Below are 21,202 nucleotides of genomic sequence, written 5' to 3'. Positions count from 1 at the left end.
GGAACGGAAAAAAAAAAAAAAAAAAAAAAAAAAAAAAGAAATGTATTTCATGCTAATCATCAAGACCTCACTATTAAGAAATATGTTTTCTCAACGGTTCTAATACCTGTTTCATTCCCATCTCCACACAATGCCATAAATTGTTTTGACCATAAATTGCTGAAAGCCTACTTTTAAATGACTTTTGACGTATTTCACTTGAAACAAAGTGGCAAATTATTTTAATCTTAACTGTTTTTTAAGAAATCTAGCATGATGATAACATCTCATATGTCCAGTCCTTTACATAGAAGTGTAATAACTTGGTTTGGGATTTTGTACATGGATAACCTAACTATTCTGTGAGATAGGATTTTTTTTGTTTAAGGATTCCTCAGTGTACTTTAGAAGCTCTCCACACCAACCTTCATAAATACAAAATCAGAAAAATCAATACACATTTTTGTTTAGTAGACATATCTTCAAAAGCTTTTGAGTAGCAGACAGTGGTATTGGTGATAATGTCTTGAAGTTGTTTTTTTTTTTTTTGTCTTTTTCCGTGTCCGGCAACGGATCGCAACCCTCAGTGTCGCCCCCATACCGGACCGGGACCAGCAACGGGATCGCAGCCCTCAGTGTTGCTCCCGCGCCGCGCTCAGCCAGTGAGCGGGAACTGGTCTGTATGTGGGATCTGAACCCTCGGTGGGAGCGCCGTCGCGCTTCCCAAGCAGCGCACTGTAGCAGTGCGCCACCGGGCCGGCCCTTGAAGTTTTTTAAAACCAAGAATATCTGTGGATATTGGACCATTTTTACTGATCTCATTTAATATAGATTTGCTTCTTCCAATTTCTGCAAGGTGATTTTTCTAAAGACAATATAATTAATGTTCACCTTCTGAGCATTAATTGGGTACTTCGTATGTAAAATTTTACACAGTCTTCAATAAATGCAGGCACCTGACTAACCATTCTAGTCTGAAACAAAACTGGTTAATTATATAATATAATGGTATCAGGCAAGTAAGTACAGTGATTGCTGGGAGATGGGAAACATATGAAGTGAGCTCTAAAATTTTCCAGCTTTATAGCCAGTAGGTATTGTAGGGAGTGGAAATCTAAGTAGAGTACAGCAGTCTCCATGAATGAAAGAAAAATGAAGCTGGGAGTCTGGGAAAACCAAAGTGGCTAGAATTCACAGGGCAGAGTACCCAAGAGGAAAGAGCTGCACAGAGAGAGAGAGAGTGAGGAAGAGCTCTAGAAATCTGCAGAGGAGATACCGCAAGCCTTCAGCTGAGGACTGGTTGGTACATGGGAAACTACCCAAAGCCCATGAAAGAACCACTTAAATATATTAGAGGGAACATTCACTGAAGCTCACACAGGGCTGGGAATAATTTCTATTTCCACCAGCCAGAATGGAAAATCTCATAATTTACAGGCAAACAGGTAGACGGTTTTTGTCTCAACAGTGGGGCAAATTTTCCCTAGACTGAATTCCTCCACTCCTGCCTTACTTAAAGGTGCTATGTACCCTCAATGAATCATTGTACAGTATATGCATGTATTGAAACAACGTATTGTACCCCACAAAAAAGTACAAGTAAACATTAATATTTTGAATTCAAAAAAAAGAAAGAAAGTAAAAGACAAAAATTGTCAGATTGGAGACTTCTGGTCAAGATGGCAGAATAGATGGTCCCCAGCATCACTCTCTTCCACAAATCAACCAACTTACAACTATTAAAAAGCAACAGCACTCGGTAGAGGGCGGCGCTTGGGAGTGCGGCGGCGCTCCCACCAAGGGTTCGGATCCCATATAGAGACCGGTCCGCTCACTGGTTGAGTGCGGTGCGGGCGCGACGTCGAGGGTTGCGATCCTGTTGCCGGTCACGAAAAAAGACAAAAAGGAAAAAAAAAAAAAAAAGCAACAGCAGCCAAGGTGGGTCCACTTGAGCTCAGGGGAAGAGGAGGAGAGACCTACGGAGTACAGGAAAGTGGCAGAAGCCATGATGAGAGAATTTAAAAAAAGCTCTGACTGTTCCATGCCACAACCACTTTAAGGCTAGAGCTGCTGAACACACAGAGAAGGAGCTGGCAAAGCTGCAGCTGTGCCCTTTGGATGGAGTTGCTTGGAGGCTGCAGGGGAGAAGAGGGCTTTGGTGGTCCCCAGGACAGCAAGACCACCAACAGGGTTCCCATGGACCCACAGAAGAGAGAGGAGCCACAAAAACTGAAAAACAGGAGCCACTCAGAGGCCAGTGAGTCATCACAGGGACAGGAGTACAGCCTGTCCCATGGGAAGTGTTTGGAGCATGGGTGGTGGGGGAGATGGGCCCACTGGGGGAATCCTGGGGCAGAGCAAGGACAGCTGATCTGCACCCCAATCAGTCCAGGACCATTCAGAGGAGACTGGTCAGGAATATAAAATTGCAGGGGGTGCAATTTGATGAAAAGACTCAGGCCCAGACCGGAGTTCCTACACAACCCAGGTGCACCAGATCTTACTAAACCCGGAAGTGCCTATAAAGTCAACTATTAAACCTGAGCTGCACAAAAGCCTTCCCCAGGGAATCAGCAGCAATGCAACAATTTAGCCCAACCACAGAGCTCAAGTGCTGGTTTCCACAGGAAGTTCCCATTTTAGAAGTAAGCAAAGGACAACAAATTTGTTCCAGTGGAGAGCTTAAGTGGTGGGAACAGCAGATAATCCAACACAGAACTGAAAGAAAAAACAAAGTACTCACAACGAGAGACAAAGTTTGATAACTGATAAAGGTCTCATTTCACCAAAGAACACCTATGACACCTAGAAGAACCAGAAGTCCCCTGGGCTACCAAGCCAGGAAGGGGGGAGGCCCGGGGGGCCTCAGCCATACCCTCTGACACTGGCAACCAGTCCTGAGGATGGGGGCCTTTGGTCTTGGCCACACCCCCTGACAAGTCCAACCACTCCAGCGATGACCACCGAGCCACTGCAGGAAGTGCCCTGGGCTCTCCTGAGCCAGGGCAGTGAGGGGCCAAAGGCCTCATCCACAAACCCCCCATGAGCAAACAGCCCAGTGACAACCACCAAACCACCACAGGAGGCGCCCTGGGCTCTCCTGAGCCGGTGCAGCAAGGGGCTGAGGGTCTCGAACACGCCCCTCCCCACACTTAACTGCCCATTGATGACCAGAAAGCCTCAGCAAGAAGGGCCCCAGGTTCCTGAACTGGGTTGGTGGGAGACAAGGGCTATTGCCACACCCCCTTGACATCTGCACCCAGCCCAGCAATGACCACACCACCTCTGGAAGCCTATGGGTCTCTCCTGTGGGAATCTGGGGGGTGCCACAGGCCTCAATCCCACCCTTCCTCCTTCCTCTTCTTCCATCCCATTTCCTTCCCCTTTCCCCTCACCTTCTCTCTCCCAACTGCTTCACAACAACATCGTAGAATGTAAAAAAATAACAATAAAATTTTTTAAAAAATTGTCAGTTTGGATAAAGAAGGCAAGATTCAACTACATGTTGCCTACAAGAAACTCACTTAAAGACACAAATAGGATAAACAAGGTAGAATATTTGATTAACACTAATAACTAACTTGATCTATTTGACATTTATGTAAAACAAAAAACTCCACTACCAACAACCAAACTGCCTTCTTTTCAAGTGCACACAAAGTATTTACTACAGTAATTTGTATTCTCAGACATAAAGCAATTCTCAATAAACTTAAAGGATTTAAATCATACAAAGTGTTTTCTGACCACAATGGAATTAAATAAGAAATCAGTAATCACAAGATATTTGGAAAAATCCCCAAATATTTGGAACCTAGCACTTCTAAATAACTCATGGATCTAACAAGAGATACAGAGGGAAATTAGAAAAAAAAGATTATTTTTTTTGGCAGCTGGCGAGTAGAGGGCTCGAACCCTGGACCTTGGTATTGTCAGCACTATTCTCTAACCAACTGAGCTAACTGCCCAGCCCAGAGTTTGTTTTGAACTGAATGAAAATGAAGACAAAACATGTCAAAATTTGTGGGATGCAGTAAAACAGTACTTAGAGTGAAATTTATAGCTCTGAATGTGTATGTTAAAAAAGAAGAAAGATCTCAAATCAATGACTTCAGCTTCCATCTTTAAAAAAAACTATAATCAGGATCAAAATGGAAATCATTTTAAATAAAAACAGAAAAACAATAGAGAAAATCAGTGAAACCTTAGTTTCAACACCAGTAATGTGATTCATAAAAAAAGATAAACTGAACTTCATCAAAATCAGGAATGTCAGCCCTTCTAATGATACTATTACAGATTGCCACACATTGGGAGAGTTTTTTTGTTATTTATTTTTTTCAAATTGACAAATTGAAATTGTATATATTAATAGTGTACAACATGATTGGTGTGTGTGTGGTGAGAAATTTGAAATTTACTCTTAGCAATTTTGAAATACATAATACATTGTTATTCACAGTCATCATGCTTTGCAATAGGTCTCAAAAAGCTTATTCCTCCCGTCTAACTAAAGCTTTGTACCATTTGACCAATACCTCCCCATTCTACCCTCTCCCAGCCTCTAGGAACCGCCTTCTACTCTTTCTATGAGTTTGGTTGTTTTAGATACTACATGTAATTGAGATCATGTGATATTTGTATTTCTGTGTCTGGTTTACTCACTTAACTTAATGTCTTCCAGGTTTATCAATGTTGTTGCAAATGACAAGGTCTCCCTCTTTTTTCGACTGAATAGTATTCCATTGTATATATACACCACGTTTTTTTTACTCACTTATTTGTTGATGGACACTTAACAATAACTTTGCTATTGTGAATAAGGCTGCAGTGAATATGGAAGTGCAGACATCTCTTCAACATACTCATTTCATTTATTTGGATAAATACCCAGTAATAGGATTGCTCATGTTTTGTATGGTTAAAATAAGGAGATGATCAAAATATGATTTCACGAATCACACAGTTTGTTGCTCTACAAAGACATTCTTTTTTTCCTCACCATGCTCAAAGAAGGGGAGATTAATGAGAACAAATCTTATAGGGAATATACTATACACTTGATAGACTAGTCCTTTATGCAATTGTACATTAAAACCACAGTGATTTATACTACATACTTATTAAATTTTCTAAAATTAAAAATACTGACTATACCAAGTCTTGGCAAGGACTTAGAGCAACTGGAGCTGTCATATACTGCTGTTGGAAATATAAAATTGTACAAACATTTTGGAAAACTGTGGCAGTTTCTTAAAACATTAAGTATGTATCTATCACATGAGCGAGCTATTCCATTTCTAAGTATTCAACCAAAAACAATGAAAGCATTTGTCTGTACAAAGAGTTGTACCTGAAAGTTTAATATCACCTATATTTGTACTAGCCGGGAAATAGAAACAACCCAAATGTCCATCAACGGGTAAATAAACAAATGGGTATTTATCCATAAAATGGAATACTACTCAGCAATAATAAAGGAATAGATTTTTGATAAGTTTAATAACAGGGATGGATCTCAAATAGTTAAGTAAAATGAGCCAGACCAAATGAATACATATTGTATGGTTTCATTTATATAAAATGCTAGAAGATTCTAAGTAATATATGGTAATAGGAAGCAAATGAGTAGTTTCCTGGATATAGAGATGAGACAAGAAGAGAGATGGCTGCAAAGGAGCTATTGCAGTGATGGCTGTGTTCATTGTCTTGACTGATTGCAGTGATCTTTTCATGGGTGTATACATATGCCAAAACTTGTAAATTGTGTACTTCAAATATGTATAGTATATTGTATGTTAATTAAACTGTTAAATTCCGAAGTCGGGGGTTTTATACCCTCATTCTAAATTCTTCTCAGTAATGCTATTTTGAGATTTTTGGATTAGTGTATCAGTTAATCCAGTAGATCTTTCAACTGGAAGTTAAATAGTGTGTAGCCATTGTACCTGACTTGTTTCCAAACCCATCACTGTGTAATGAGAGAATTAAATCCACAGCATTTTGATTCTGGACTAAACCAACACAACAGGTATGTTACATGAGAACATGTATTATAGCTACAAAATGGGTAATATTTTTACCTACATCTATATATTCTATCATAAAATGAACATTACGTACTTGTATCTTTGAATGTTTGGGTTGGTGTTTTGCATTGAATTTGTCAAATACAGACCTAAATCCTAATTTATTATTATTTTTAATTGCCCTCCAAGATTCACAGGTTCTGGTTTGTTGGGCTGTACACACCCAATCTTATTCCATGGAAGTCCTGCTTGGACATTGTATTCTGAAATCTGTATCACAAAGTCTTTTATCCTTTTATTAGTTTAGTACTTTAAACCTTAGATATAAAAAAGAAGACTATCAGTGAAAATCAATTGAAATGTAGTTAGATAAAGATCTGATGTACAAGGCAGAAGGCTTAGCTGCAGCACAATATAATCAATTAGGACTGTCCAGCTGCATACAGAGTTTTACCCATCCAATCACTTTTCACACGTTTCCTCCATTAGCTTGACTAGAGTTCTTCTTTTTTTTTTTAATGTGAATTATGATGAATGAGATTGTTGTTATGAATCTAGAGATGGGTCATTATCCTACAGAAACCAGACTGTGCTGGTGTTTAGTGATTAGGGCTATCTCTTCCTGCTATCAATAAAGTACAGATTTATCTGTCTCAAACTATGATTGGGAAGCTATAGTCATTGTTATCTAATTCATTTAACAATGTTACAGTACAAATTTACAATACAAAATTGCTTTTGTTCATCTGAGTAATTTACATGGCTTTTAAGTCAGTTGTGAGGGTGAAGGAATATAATTTATCAAATAGAGGTGGGAAATTTTTCATGGCTTTAAATCAAATGAATATCCTTCAGGAATTAGTACCCCCAAATTTATCAACCTGGCTATAACCCTTTAAGATATAAAAAAAAGGAAATACTGAATGAATGTTACATATCATATGGAGATGCTGTGTAGCTTTGCAAAGTAATGAGCATCCACTTATTAAAGAAGTCTTATAGTTGTTATATTCTAAAAAAATGATATGACTTTTTCCTGGGCTTGGGTTAGAGAATTCAAGAGGTGAGAAGGAGTTACTTGGTTTGGTTTAATGCACCACGTGACTGAGATGCCATTGCTAGGTAATTGGGCCAGTCAGCCCATCATTAGCATGTTTTATTTAAAAAAGAAAAGAAGAGAAAAGAATCAATCCTTAGAAAACCTCCACCAGGTAGATTAGTAGACATCCTGTTAGAAACAGGAATTTTAGGGCCGGCCCGGTGGCGCACTGCGCTAGTGCGCCGCTTGAGAAGCATGGAGGCGCTCCCGCCGAGGGTTCGGATCCCACATACAGACCGGTTCCCGCTCACTGGCTGAGCGAGGCGCGGGAGCAACGCTGAGGGTTGCAATCCCGTTGCCGGTCCTGGTCCGGTACGGGGGCGACACTGAGGGTTGTGATCCGTTGCCGGACACGGAAAAAGACAAAAAAAAAAGAGGAATTTTAATTAAACTTGTTTTCCTTTGCTCCTAAAATTGAGTTTTTGATGGGATTTTTTGTGTTTTGTTGTTGTTGTTGTTGTTGTTGTTGTTGTTGTTGTTGTTATTTTAACTTTTTCCAGACTCCTAAATGTCATAGAAAAATGTTTGTTTTGTTTTGTTTTGTTTTATCTAGTCTTATAGTGCCTACAGTATTCGTCCCTCACAGATGTCAGTGTATGGATAGAAAAATTCTATTGTTTGCAAGTGTGGATTATTTTAACGTTATGTGGGAAAGCAGGAATTATTACCTAACTATTGTTTTCACCAAAGAAAACCCCAGTAGAGATGCTGTTGTTGGAAGCTTAAAGTTAGAGCTGGCCAGCCTTTGAGGTCCATTGATGAAAAGATTTTTGTGTTTTGTGCCATGAGGGTGGAGGAGGACTGTTCAGGACTGGAAGAGTTAATATACACCAAGGGCTGTGCTCATCTTGTAGCTTTAGTAAAGCTTAATCTGTAAGCTTGATTACCTCCTAACCCTCTATCTCTTGCCTCTCCCTTCAAGCACTGCAGGGGTTTTATGGTGGTATTAGTGGCATTTTGCCCAACTTTGGCTTTAGGGAAATCATTCTACAAGAAAGAAAAGCAAAAAGACTGGATCTGTCTGCTGTGTGTGGTCATTAACACAAGAATATCCTTATGAGCTCCAGAGGGCAGGAAGGGATGTCTGTCCTTTCTAGAAAACTACAGGTGAAATGTCACTGTCTCTCTTTTTTGCAGCCCAATTTGTTCTAGATCTAGTGGCATCACCATCATCTAGAAGGACTCACCTTAGACACTTTCACCAGGGTATTTATGCATATGAGAGCCCTTCGTATTCATTGTGAGGTTTCATAAAAATATATCTGCAATTTGTAGCTATCTGGGATTTTTTTAGAAACATATACTTACACAGAGTTGCCATAATATGATTAATTCTTGGTACTCAGATATTCTAGAGTCTGAGACCAGATTGAGTGCTCCCTGTTTTTCCAAACATCATTAAGTCATTAGTATAGGGGGCTTGTTGTGAAGGACTGATTAAAAGCTCAGAGAAGCCCTTGTACATTTTTATATTAATCCCAAGGGCTTTCCAATATTCTCTTTTCTCTTTCTAATGAAGAGTCTGAGAAGATGATATATGATTTCATTAAAAAAAAGTCTTGGAAGATAAACCAAGACAGAAAATGATTATGGCCACAGATAAGAGATTAAACTGTTCGGCCAACAAACTGTAATAAATACTGAGCCCATATACTGTTAAGCAGGGAACTACTGGGTGGGAATAATGTAGCTTATATTTTGACCCAGTGTTGTCAGAGGAGTTGAGAGAAACAGTGAAATTTCTCACTTGCCCCCAGGGTATTCCAGAGTGATCGTCAGGTCACCCGAAGAATAGGTGTGCCCTACAATTAAGAGAGCCTGATAGCAAGTAATGAGCCTTGATAGCAAGCGATAGCGGAAGCTTGCTACCTTTATCAGAGAACATTGTTTCCATGCTGTGTGTCTATGCAGTGGAACAGAAAGCAGCAGGCGGACTGCACAGATGGCAGATGGCATTGTCTGGCAGTAGGCTTTGTGCTTTAGGCACAGAGTAAAGTTATCCTAGCCATGCAACACTTGAAATGAGGGGGATATAAAATGATCATATAGAGGCTGAGGATTAAATATAAGCTCCATGAGGACAGGGTCTTGTCTTCTGTCTTTGCGTTCCTAGCAGTTGGAATAGTCCCTGGCAGATAAAAGCTATTTAATAAAAAAAAAAAAAATGTAGTTAGTTAATTAGCATGACTGGTGAGGAGCAAGAGATGATTAGATCCTTGGCTGAGCCCATGCTTATATGGTAAGGCCTGAAACTCTGCAGGCCCACTTGTCGTGGTCAAATGTAGCTGATCAAAACTAAGTGTGGAGTTGCCATGAGATAATTCTGATAGCCACTGAGAAGCTACTCATTGCTATGGGTGATATTATCTTTGAGCCTTTGCGCGACCATTTATGGATCAATACACACAGAAAAGAATGTTTTGTGTACTAACACAGCCAGAGAGCTTAAGGATTGCAGTCATTTCCTTTTAATGGTCTGAAGTAATTTCTTTGTCTTTTGGGGGAAAAAATTTGTAAATCAGTGTTTCTTTTTGAGTTGCCAGATAATAAAGCAGGCAGTTACAGTATGAATTCAGTGAAGACAGTCTTCTTATTGGTGGTTTAATATCCTAGTTGCTCAGGTTATGTTTGCTCAGCGAGAGGGGACCTATTGAGGGAGTAGACTACACCTCCATAGCCTGGAGAAGATGCCTCGAGAGAGGAAAGAAACATAAAATTTGAAAAAAAAGTTTCAGGACATAGTTGGGGAGGCAAAGGGTGAAAAAAAAAAGATTAGAAGAGAGAGGTATGAAATAGAAGAGAAGGAAAGGACTTATACTCAATTACTTGCATTATTCCTTTATCTTTTTTCTCCTCTAATATAAATAGTTTTAACTGTTTTTTATTTATGTGGATCAACATGCTCATTACTGAAAATTCAGTATGAGAATAGAATAATGAAGAATGTTGCAATTTTCCCAAAACCCCACGTCCCAGAGATAGTCCCATTTAACATTTTGTTGTGCAGTTTCCAGATCTCTCTCTGTGTAAATGTCCATATATTTGTTATTACTAGAAACACTGCTGTGAAATCTTTGCTTATATGTCTGTCCATAATATAGTTATTTCTGTAGGATAAGTTCCTAGAGATACAATTCCTGGCTCAAAGAGTATAGATGTTTTAAATGTGTATACATCTTGCCAAACTGACTTTCAGAAACAAACTTAACTACATTCCCTTGACAGAAATTTTGCTGTTTCTCATTTATTCTCACCAAAATCTGGTGTTGTCCATTTTTTTCCCCACATTTGCCAATGTTAGGCAAAACATATTTATTGCTATTTGTATCTCTTCTTTTATGAATTGCCTGTTCGCTTTGGTAGCTTTTTTTTTCATTGAACAGTTTGTCTCTTTCTTATTTGTTAGATATATACATACTAAAAGTATAAGCACTTTATTTATCATAAATGTAAATATTTCTCAAGTTTGGTCCTCCACAAAGGACCTAATGTGGTATCCTTTGTTATACTAAAATTTTTAAACTTTATTAGTGTTTTCCTTATTTGTGTCTGTTCCAAAAGCTTCCCTGTCTTGAATATATTGAAATTCATTCTTATTTTCTTTTAGTCCTGTCTCCCAACTTTTAATAAATGTGAAGGATGATGACTTCAGAAATGATAGATGGCTCTACGCCTGAGGATTGGTCATGGCTCTCAACTCCTTTGCTTAAAATGAACAGAGTGAATCCTCAAGTTATTTTGGATGAAGTAAAAATACCTTTCTTCCTTTCAACAGATTGTTCTTTTCTATATCTATGAGGTACTTCGGAGTCAGACAAATAATGTCCATCTGTCTTTGTGTGCAGCAGTGTTGACTCTTGAATGGTGTAGTTTCTTCTCTTTTCTTGGAGACATATTACCTTGTCCTGGAAATTCATAGCTTGAGTTTGAGTAAATTTTAGAAAACACTTTCTGGCTATTGGTGTAGTGACGATATGATTGTGCTTCTGTTACTCTGATCATCTACATAAAGAGATACACTGGGTTATAAGAATCAACTGTGAATTCAAAATATGAGGGGTCTTCAAAAAGTCCACGGAAAGATTAGTACTATTTTTTACTTCCATTTTCCCATGAACTTTCCAAAGTACCCCCATAGGTAGATGTTCCAATGTAATTTTTCTCTATTGTCTGCGATGAGTAAATTTTCCTTTATTCTTGGGTTGAAGTGCGTGATGTTATTATAATAGAGATCAGAGATCAGAAAATTTTTAATTGCATAGTATTTCATTCTTAACCCCCAAAGTCTATAATTTTGCTTTATTCTTGAGATTAGAAATGCTCTCTCCTAGTGTCCAGTCATTCAAATTTTGTGAAAGCATCCCAGAATTTCTGAGAGTCTTCTAAGCAGTTTTTAGCTGCTATTTTAACTAGTTTGTATATTAGGAGGAGGGGTTTATGGATTATGAGTTTGTGATAGTTTTTTTTCCCCTTTTTTATCTTTTTATGTTGAAAAATTTTAAACATATATCAAAGGAGAAAGAATAGCATAGTAAACCCCCATTACCCATCTCCCATCTTTGACAATTATCAATATATTGCCGAGCTTGTTTCATCCCTGTCTCCCTAACCATACTCATTGCTGGTTATTTTTATTTTAACAGTTTTATTTAGGTATAATTATAATTTATATACCATAAAATTCACCCATTGTAAGTATACTATTTAGTAATTTTTTAGTAAATTTATAAAGTTGTGCAACCAACACCACAATAGAGTTTGAGAACATTTTTGTTACCCCACATTCCCGTATCCTCCTTAACAGTGAATCCCTGATCCCATCCCCCAACCCTAGCCAGTCATTGATCTGATTTCTGTCTCTATATAATCGTCATTCTGGACATTTTCTGGATATTCCATGTAAATGGAATCATACAAATGTAGTCTTTTGACTCTGGCTTGTGATAACGTTGTTTAGGTTCATCCTTGTTGCAGAATGTTGTTGAATGTCTCCGTACTTTGTTCTTGTGGCTGCGTACCCTTTTTTTTTTTTTTTTTTTTCTTTTTTTTTTTTTTTTTTTCCTTTTTGTCTTTTTTTGTGTCCGGCAACGGATTGCAACCCTCAGTGTCGCGCCCATACCAGACCGGGACCGGCAACGAGATCGCAACCCTCGATGTTGCGCCCACACCTCGCTCAGCCAGTGAGCGGGAACCAGTCTGTATGTGGGATCCGAACCCTCGGTGGGAGCGCTGCCACGCTCCCAAGCGGACCACTGTAGCAGTGCGCCACCGGGCCGGCCCCTGTGCACCCTTTTTAATGCAGCTTTCTTGGCATTTATCTTGGCTTGAATTTGTGGGCCATGTGCTGAATAACTTGTCTGTTACTTTCAGTGTCTTTTTAGAGGGAAAGGAGGTTGTTTTTATTTTGTTTTAATGAACTGATATTTCCTGTGTGTTTGTCCTGGTTGTTAAGTTATTTCAGGAAATATTTCCTTAATAGAAGAACCTTCTCTCAAGGTCCTCCTGCTTTTCTTTCCAAGTACTGAATATCGTTTTTAAAAATCTGCCATTATAATTTTCCAAGAAATTCCTCTTCATTTAAAAATTTACAGTTTCTTGCTTTTAGAAAAGAAAACATTACTTCAAATTTGCTATCTCATGTGTCAATTGCCAAGCTGTCCAACATAAGAAATTACTTATCAAGAGCTCATGAGAATAAAGGTCTTAAGTATGGTCTAAACCTGGTCTTAAGTATGGTATTTAGACAAATGTGTTTTTAATTCCATATTGTTTCAAATTAGTGAGATATTTCCCCTTATCTTTGTAATTAAAAATAAGTATAACATTTTCATTTAATTATATTTAATTCAAATATATTTTTAATTAAAATATATTATTTTAATTCATATGATGCTTCAAGCTAAATATGTTACAGTGGACTCATAAATATATGTTTATTACAATTTTCTATGTGAGGTTTGCTGAGATGTTTAAAATGGCTCTCAAGCATAGTGCTGAAGAGATGTCTAGTGTTCCTAAGTGCAGAAAGGCTGTGATGTGCCTTATGAGGAAAGTACTTGTGTTATGTAAGCTTTATTTAGGCAAGCATTATAGTGCTGTTGCCCTTGAGTTCGGTGTCTATGAATCAACAATACAATATATCTAGAAAAAGAATAGGAAATTCGCCAATCTATACTTGAGGTTGCTTGGGAAGATGCTAGGGTAACATCTATAGTGTTTGATGAACCCATGGAAAACATAGAAAATTGGGCTAAATTTGTGGATTTGTGAGGTTACAACTGATAAAAATTATTGTGGATAGCATTATTGAGAGGCTGAAAGCTGAAGAAATTTTTAGTCACGTTACTCAGGGTCATGAAAATATTGTACCCTTTTCAGCTAGTTGCTGGCTAGCTCGAATGTTTCAAAAGGCAATTCAGCGTGAAAAATGTTAAACTTGCAGGCAAGGCAGGTTCTGCAGATGCAGAAGAATTTTTAAAATACCAGCTAAGTGTTATACAAGGAAAGGGTTATGTGGAAGAGCAGGTTTTCAATGCTGTTGACTGGCTCTTTTTCAGTGCTAATGAAGACATTGGCAAATGAACCTATATAATTTAAATGGTAATTTAGTTGACAAAAATGTGCATAGGGTCTTATAGGAACCTTACCCTGTTTTTCCCATTGAAAATTCAGTATTCACCAATTCAGTGTTTAGGTGACTTCATAAGTACCTTGGATAATGAGAATTGACAGTTTTTGATAAAAGAGTCATGTGCGAAATATGTAAAGAACTCTTATAACTCAATAATGAGAAAACAACTCAGTTAAAAAATGGGCATTTGAACAGATACTCACCAGAGAAGATTTAAAAATGGCAAAGATGCATATGACAAGATGCTGTGTTATTAGTCCTTAGGGAAGTGATACTACGTACCACTAGACTGGCTAAAATTGAAAAGACTGACAATACCAATAGCTGGTGAGGACATGGAGAAACTGGAACTCTTGTACATTGTTTTTGGAAATGCAAAATGGCATAACCACTTTTTAAACTAGTTTGACAGTTTCTTCTGATGTTAAATATACATCTACCACCTGCCATATAATCAACCATTCCACTTCTAGGTATTTACTCAAGAGAAATTAAAATCTATGTTTATACAAGGATTGTGCATGAATGTTCATTGCAGCTTCATTCATAATAGCTGTAAACTGAAAACAAACTAAAGTGTTTATCAATTGGTGAAGGGATAAACAAATTGTCCTACATCCCTACCTACCAGTAAAAGGGAAGGAACTGCTAATATAAGCAGCAAAGTGAGAAAAGACAGATATAAAAGACTATGTAATGTGTGATTCCATTTATATGAAAGGTAAAACAAAAAGGTAGCATGCAGATCAGTGATTGCCATGGGCCAGGAGTTGGGGGAAAGGAATTGACTTCATAGAGGCATAAGGGGACTTTTTGGAGTGATGGAAATATTCTGTATTTTGATTGTGGTGATGATTACAAACAGTATGCATTCAAAAAAAACTACACAAACCTCATCAAACTCAACACTTAAAGTGGTTGTGTTTATTGAAGGTAAATTAGAGCCCCTGTAAAGTTAATTAAAACAAAAACAAAAACTTCTTACCAAAACCTGCAAGGCACAGCATAGTAAAACTAGTACCTATTTTTCCAACTTAAACATAATAAGAGTTTTATTTTATTTGAATTTATAGGCCTTAAGTTCAGCAAAACCTACTAGTGGAATTGGGCTATCTTCATATAAGACAGTAATAATCAAAATTTTTCTTTCTTTGAATGGCTACTGGGCTAATGGTTTAATTATCCATATTCTACTATGTTCTTCTCTTCCATGACCATGCTGTGACCTCTGAAAACAAAAGTTAGAGATCGGAAGTAACTAACTGACAATTATAGTGGTTGATACACTCCAGTTTAAATAGAAGTGTCCTCGGTTAAAATATGGTTCATTCATCGGTCAAACTGTCCTTATTTCCTTTAATTGAATTAAGATGGACAAATGAGAGATGTGTGCAAGACAGAAAAAAAAAATCCTTTCACAAATCACTGTTATCCTCCCTCTGAGTGTAAAACGAATCAATTAAAAGCATGTCAAAGCATCTTTTACTCCTGAACAACTTTAATGCAGAAAACATTTTGTAAAAATAAAAATTTGAGTGACAAATTGGTTACCTTTTACAGTTAAACATAATTTAATGTTATCTCTGAGAATTATGTATTATTTTATTTTATATGCTTTTGTTTAGCTACAAATTATAACTTTGTGCTAAAAAAGCTTTCATTTTTCATCTCATCTTCAAATTGGAAATACCTAATAATAAGAAAATACACAATTCACAATTGTATATATGAAATTTGGTTTCATCTGTATGTTTACTAAGTAGTATTCCTTTGGGAGAGGTGTGGGAGTAGGATGGAGAGTGAAATATAATTTTTATTTTTCCACCTAATAGCCAGTTCCTTCAAAACAGTAGTGTCCCTTCTCTTTCCAGTGCACTAGATTGTTATTTAATGTACTATAGTTTATTTATGGATTTACAGACATTCTATGAAATAATTTTTAACCTGCGTGTTAAGGTTTATTTTATTAAAATTAGTTATCTATCTTACCTCTGTTTTCACTCGTATACACATACAAATTTATGCTGCTTAATTCAGAGCCTGCTTCCTGTTTGTAATTCATACCTTTTCATAGTTAAATATTGTTTTTCCTGCTTTCTAAATTTTATCATAGATACGCTCATAATTTATTTGTTGATTTGAATTTTCGTTTTTAATATTTTTAATTTTTAATCAACTGGCTAGCTCAGTTGGTTAGAGTGCATCCTTATAACACCAAGGTCAGGGGTTCGGATCCCCCTACTGGCCAGCCACCGAAAAAATATATATAAATAAATAAAAATAAATATTAAAAAAAATTTTTTTAAATCAGTTTAAAATTGAAAACATACAAAAAGGTACCTAGTGAAAAAAACTTTTACTACTCCTGTCCTGAGTTACCCAGTTCCTCTTTTTAGAGGTCACCAATATTGTCAGTTCCTTTATCCTTACAGAAATGTGTTGGGGAGTAATTGGTTGGGTAGGAGGCATAAAGAATAATTAGGATATGTAACATTGAATATGCTAACAAAAAAAATATTTTTTTTAATGTTTTATGCAATATACAATTTGGTTAGGGAAAAACTGGAGCAGCCTTATTTATTCAAAATTTCAAGGGCCGAGCCTATGGCGCACTCGGGAGAGTGCGGCGCTGGGAGCGCAGCAGCGCTCCGGCCACGGGTTCGGATCCTATATAGGGATGACCAGTGCGCTCACAGCGCTCACTGGCTGAGCGTGGTGCGGCCAGTCTCAAAAAAAAAAAAAAGGACAAAAAAAAAAATTTCAAGAGTATTAAAGTACTATTAATTTCTACATGTTGATTTTTATACTCAAGTTGGCAACACAAACCAACTCTTAAGATTTTAAGTGTTATCAGGGACATCCCCAAGATAGGTCCTTCACTAAGACAATTTAAAAACTCACTCAAAATAGTCTGAATATCCTGCTTTTAGAGATTCCTATCTCTGAGCTTTGTCTCTGACATGTGTTCCCAACTAGATTTCTAGTATGTCTGTGCAACTCCTTTCTTATCATTTATCATTTAGTATGAACTAAGCCAGTAAGAGAGCATGGATATGAATTATTGAGTAGCACTGATCACCAGCACAGCTACCCATGTTGCTTTTCCTTTAGATTTATAGTCTATATTTAAAATTTTTTTTCTAAAATAACCAGAGCTGAGGATAATAATTTTACCCTCTTTCCACCATAATAAATAAATAGAATTTAAAAACATAGGACAGGAAACAAACTACATTCCACAAGAATATTGACAAACATGTTTAGGGTTGCTTATTGATGACTTTGCTCATTGGCAGTATAAAGTGTGTGTCACTTGCCATTAGCAGTAACAATTTCAGCACGTTATGTTCTCTTTTTATTTACTCTGGTGGCAACATGTTTCTGAACAGGGCCACTTGCTGTGGGTCAAGAGGTCAGTCTTTGAGGTTAAGAGTGGATGGGGTCATTTGCTATTAACCTAAGATTAGCAGCTAAGATTTTTCTTTCTTTCTTTCTTTTTTCTTTTTAACAGATTTCCTCCTATTTGTGTAACATGCCAAATTAATCTTGCCCAATTTTAGAAGAATTTATCCTTTCTGATCTGTATTTTATTTATTTAAATTTATTATTAAGATTTTTTCTATTTAGATCATTTTGCAGCCGTGACCTAGTCCACGAAGCAATTTTAACTTTTTCTAAGTTTTAAAAAAGTTTGTTATCTTTAACTTCCATCTCTCAGTGTACAATTGCAGCGAATATTTTATGCACTTTTGAGCTTTTGAGGGTTTTCCCCACATATATATATACCAAATAACCAATGCATGGCAGAATTTTAGGATTTCAGGGATGTGTTCTCTCCAGAGACAGTCCTTTTCCTTGCTTTTCTTGCTATTAAACAGTCTCCAACTTTTAAAGTAGCAAATTTTGTTGTTTTTGTTTAAGGATCTGTTTAGTTGTTGCCATGATATCTGATACCTCCTATTTCTCTCTACTCTTTAGCAAAACGTATCACCTATTACGATGTAGATTCATCAGTTTTGAAGGCTATTTTGATATAAAGGGACTGCTTGTAACAAGTGTTCTCTGTGGAATTTCCCCACAGTAGGGTTTCCATACAATTCCTGTTTTATATTCTGGTATAGACCACAAGCCTAGGAGCTAAGTGGGTTTTAGGACTTATTATGCCAAAGTTGTTTCTCTTAAATCTTGGCTCATTTGATTACTAAAAGGAGATTTTACTTATCTTTTAAAAACTTTATTGTTATTCGTAATTTTCTTTCTCTGTATAACCTTGACAGTAGGTCTTAGCTTGTGAATAATCATATAATAAGTACACTATGGGTACAAGGTACAACAGGCAAGGAAAGTTCCTTAATGTGGGCTTTTATGGTGCAATGTTGAGCTTAAAGGGTAAAAAGAAGGAGAGGAAATAAAGCATACACACAAAAAATTTAAATATGTTAAACCTGTGTTAAGATATAGATTAAAAATCAACTGGGTTTCAAATCATATTATACTCTAAAGAACAGCATACTTCAAAGGGTATGGTCTTTGTCACTAAGCTCCTTTACAAGCTTGGAGTTGAGGAAGGTAAAGAATATTTAAGAAAAGGTTTTTAGAGAAGTAATATCCAGGATAAGTTCAGGAAAAATCCAGGTAGAAAAGATAAGCATAAGTGAAGGTACAGAGGGAAGAAAAGGCATGGTATGTTCAAAGAGCTTAAAAAGAGGTCGACTTTGTGATAACATAAAGTCCTAGCAGGGACTCCTAAGAGATGAATCCAGAGCAGGGTGTAAGTTAGTTAAAGAGCTTGGACTGAATGCTGTAAAGAATGGAGGATTTTAAGCAGAAGAAAAGTGACATAGTCAGGCTTCCGTTTTAAATGCAATTTGGTAGCTGTAGAGAGAGCAGGTTTTAGGAAAGGTTAAGACTGGTATCAGGGACTACTTAAAAGTGTTGACCTGACCTAGGGCAGAGGTAAATGGAATTGAAAGAAGAGAAATGAAGAGGAGTAGAAAGTTGAGAAGTGTCCACAAGTAAAAATCGTCAGGCATTGAGATTGGGCATCAGGCACGAGGAAGGGAGGAGGAGTTTAGTCTGAATCCCAGGTTTCTGTCTGTGCTAATTAAATGGAAGAGAGAATATAAGAGAAGCAGTTTAATGGGAAACTGTTAGTTTTAGAAATGTTGACCTTGATGTACCTATGAGATGACCGTATTAGTCCATTCTGTGTTGCTATAACAGAAAACCTGAGATTGGGTCATTTATAAGGAAAAGAGGTTTATTTGGCTTACGATTCTGGGACAGCTGCATCTGGCACAGGCCTCAGGCTGCTTCTACTCATGGCGGAAAGTGGCAGGCGGCCGGCAGGTACAAGCAGATCACATGGGGAGAGGAAGCAAGAGAGAGAGGGGGGAGGTGACGGGGTCTTTTAAACAACGAGCTCTCGGGAACTAATAGAGCAAGAACTCACTCAGTAATCCCCCAACCTAGGGAGAGCATTAATCCATTCATGAGGGATCTGCCCCCATGACAATCAGTTTCTAACACTGCCACATTGGAGATCAAATTTCCACATGAGTTCTGGAGGGGACAACACATCCAAACTCCAACAACGACTAAACACAGATCACCTGGCCCTGAGTAAAAATTTGGGAGTTATCAATATATAACTGTAGAACATGAAAAGGAAAGTGTGTAGAGTTAAAATAGTGGGTCAAGGGCAGCACCCTGAAAATCAGCAAGATATTACAGACTTACAGAAGATGATTTGTTCAGAAGGAGCTGCCAAATAAGCAAGAAGAAAACCCAGAAAGTGCAGTGCCACCAGATGTCATAGGGGAGTGAGTTTCAATCAGTAGTGTCATTAAATATAGAATAGTACTACAGTACTGGAAGACAAGCACAAAGTCGCTATTGGATTTTAGCAATTAATAAGTCATCAGCGGTCTTAAAAAGAACAGTATAACAGTAAAGAGGAAAGACAAGTTATCACAAATTACGGAGTGAATAGAAATGACTAGAGATGCAAAAATAGCAGCACAGGATGTCTCTTGTTTGATATCCTTTTCAAAAGAGGATTTTTTGTTTGTTTAAAAAACCATAGCATACTTATCATCTGAAGGGGAGGATGCAGAAATGAGAGATGAATTAGAAATGGAAGAGAGATTGGATGCCTCATGAGGGGTGATCCTGAGCAAGGTGCAGGGCAAGATTGGATTGGAGGCCTTGAAAAGAAGGAAAAAGAACTCAGATTTATGTAATAGGAAGAAATAGGTAAAGTGGATGGGGATATACTTGGGTTTATCAACAGTCAGTTGAAGGATTAAACTCGTTAATCCTTTGTTGAGTTCATATTATCACCCTTTTGCCTTCCATACATTTGAGAGAATTATTCCCTCCAAACTGGTTTAATTTTTACTGTCTACAAAGATACATAAGTTGACCTGCAGCAATAAAAATTTTAATATCATAACTGTACAAAGAAAAGAAAATATAGGTCACCCATTAACATACTTGCTGGATAAGATTTTGGTATAAGCTTTCATTTCTCATATGTGTATATATGTGTATTTTTAAGTGATTATGTAGCATTCTGTGATTTATTTATTGAGTCTCTTATTAATGAGTATTTTGTATGTTCCTTTGCTTTTGTTTGTTTTGCTATTGTGGGGTTTTTTTGCTGCTGTTGTTTTTGATTATAAATAATTCCTTGTATATTTTGGCACGTTTATTTTATTATTTCTTCTGGATAAATTTCTAGAAGTAGAAATGCTAGACCAATGGGTATGTATTTTATTAGGGTTTTTGATATCTATTGCCAAATTACTTTCCAAAAATGTTGTCAGGTTTGCACTTCCATATACAATGTAAGAGAATGATTTACCTATACTTTCCCAATGTGAGTACCATCATCCTTTTGTTTGTCAACCCAATTTGTGAAAGTGATACCTTTTGCTTTAAATTTGCATTTCTTTGATGTTGGATATTTTCCATGTGTTTTGACCATTCGAGAAAATATATTGTCAGTGTTTTTCACTCATTATTTAAATAATTAAGAATATAAGAAATTATTTGTAGTTAAAAATTATAGGAAATCATTTGAGTATAAGAAATGTTCAGCATGGCTTCTAAATAAAAGCATCTGTGAGATAACAATAATAAGGCTCTTTTGGCTTAGTGAAACATCAAAAAATGGATTACTTAAAGAGAGTATCAATGAAAGGTTTGTTGAGGGGGAAACTCTTTCAGTAAACATCATGTTGAAAGTCCATACCTTGAGGCAGCCTTCTTGCCAAATACGTAGCAGTAATAAACTATTGAAAATATAAAAGGAAAGAAAATTTTTGCAAGGCATAGCAAAGCTCAAAATCAAAATAAATATCCTCCATGGACTAAAATTGGAACAGAAATGCAGTGGGCTGAGAAGTAGAGACTGTGAGACCTGTTGTCTGAAAGGTGGCTCAAAGGGCTGGGAGTTAGGGT

At 37.0% G+C, this 21,202-nt stretch overlaps 1 protein-coding gene across 1 annotated transcript in view; it reads left to right on the top strand.

Moving 5' to 3' along the window:
* Positions 1-21,202, top strand: part of BCAS3 (breast carcinoma amplified sequence 3) — a 224,387-nt gene that overhangs the window by 11,014 nt on the left and 192,171 nt on the right. The window lies entirely within an intron of this gene.

Source organism: Galeopterus variegatus, unplaced genomic scaffold, assembly GCF_000696425.1.
Source record: "Galeopterus variegatus unplaced genomic scaffold, G_variegatus-3.0.2 Scaffold2569, whole genome shotgun sequence".
Classification (NCBI taxonomy): Eukaryota; Metazoa; Chordata; class Mammalia; order Dermoptera; family Cynocephalidae; genus Galeopterus; species Galeopterus variegatus.
The sequence above is the reverse complement of the archived record's forward strand: the minus strand, read 5'-3'. Positions and strand labels throughout refer to the sequence as shown.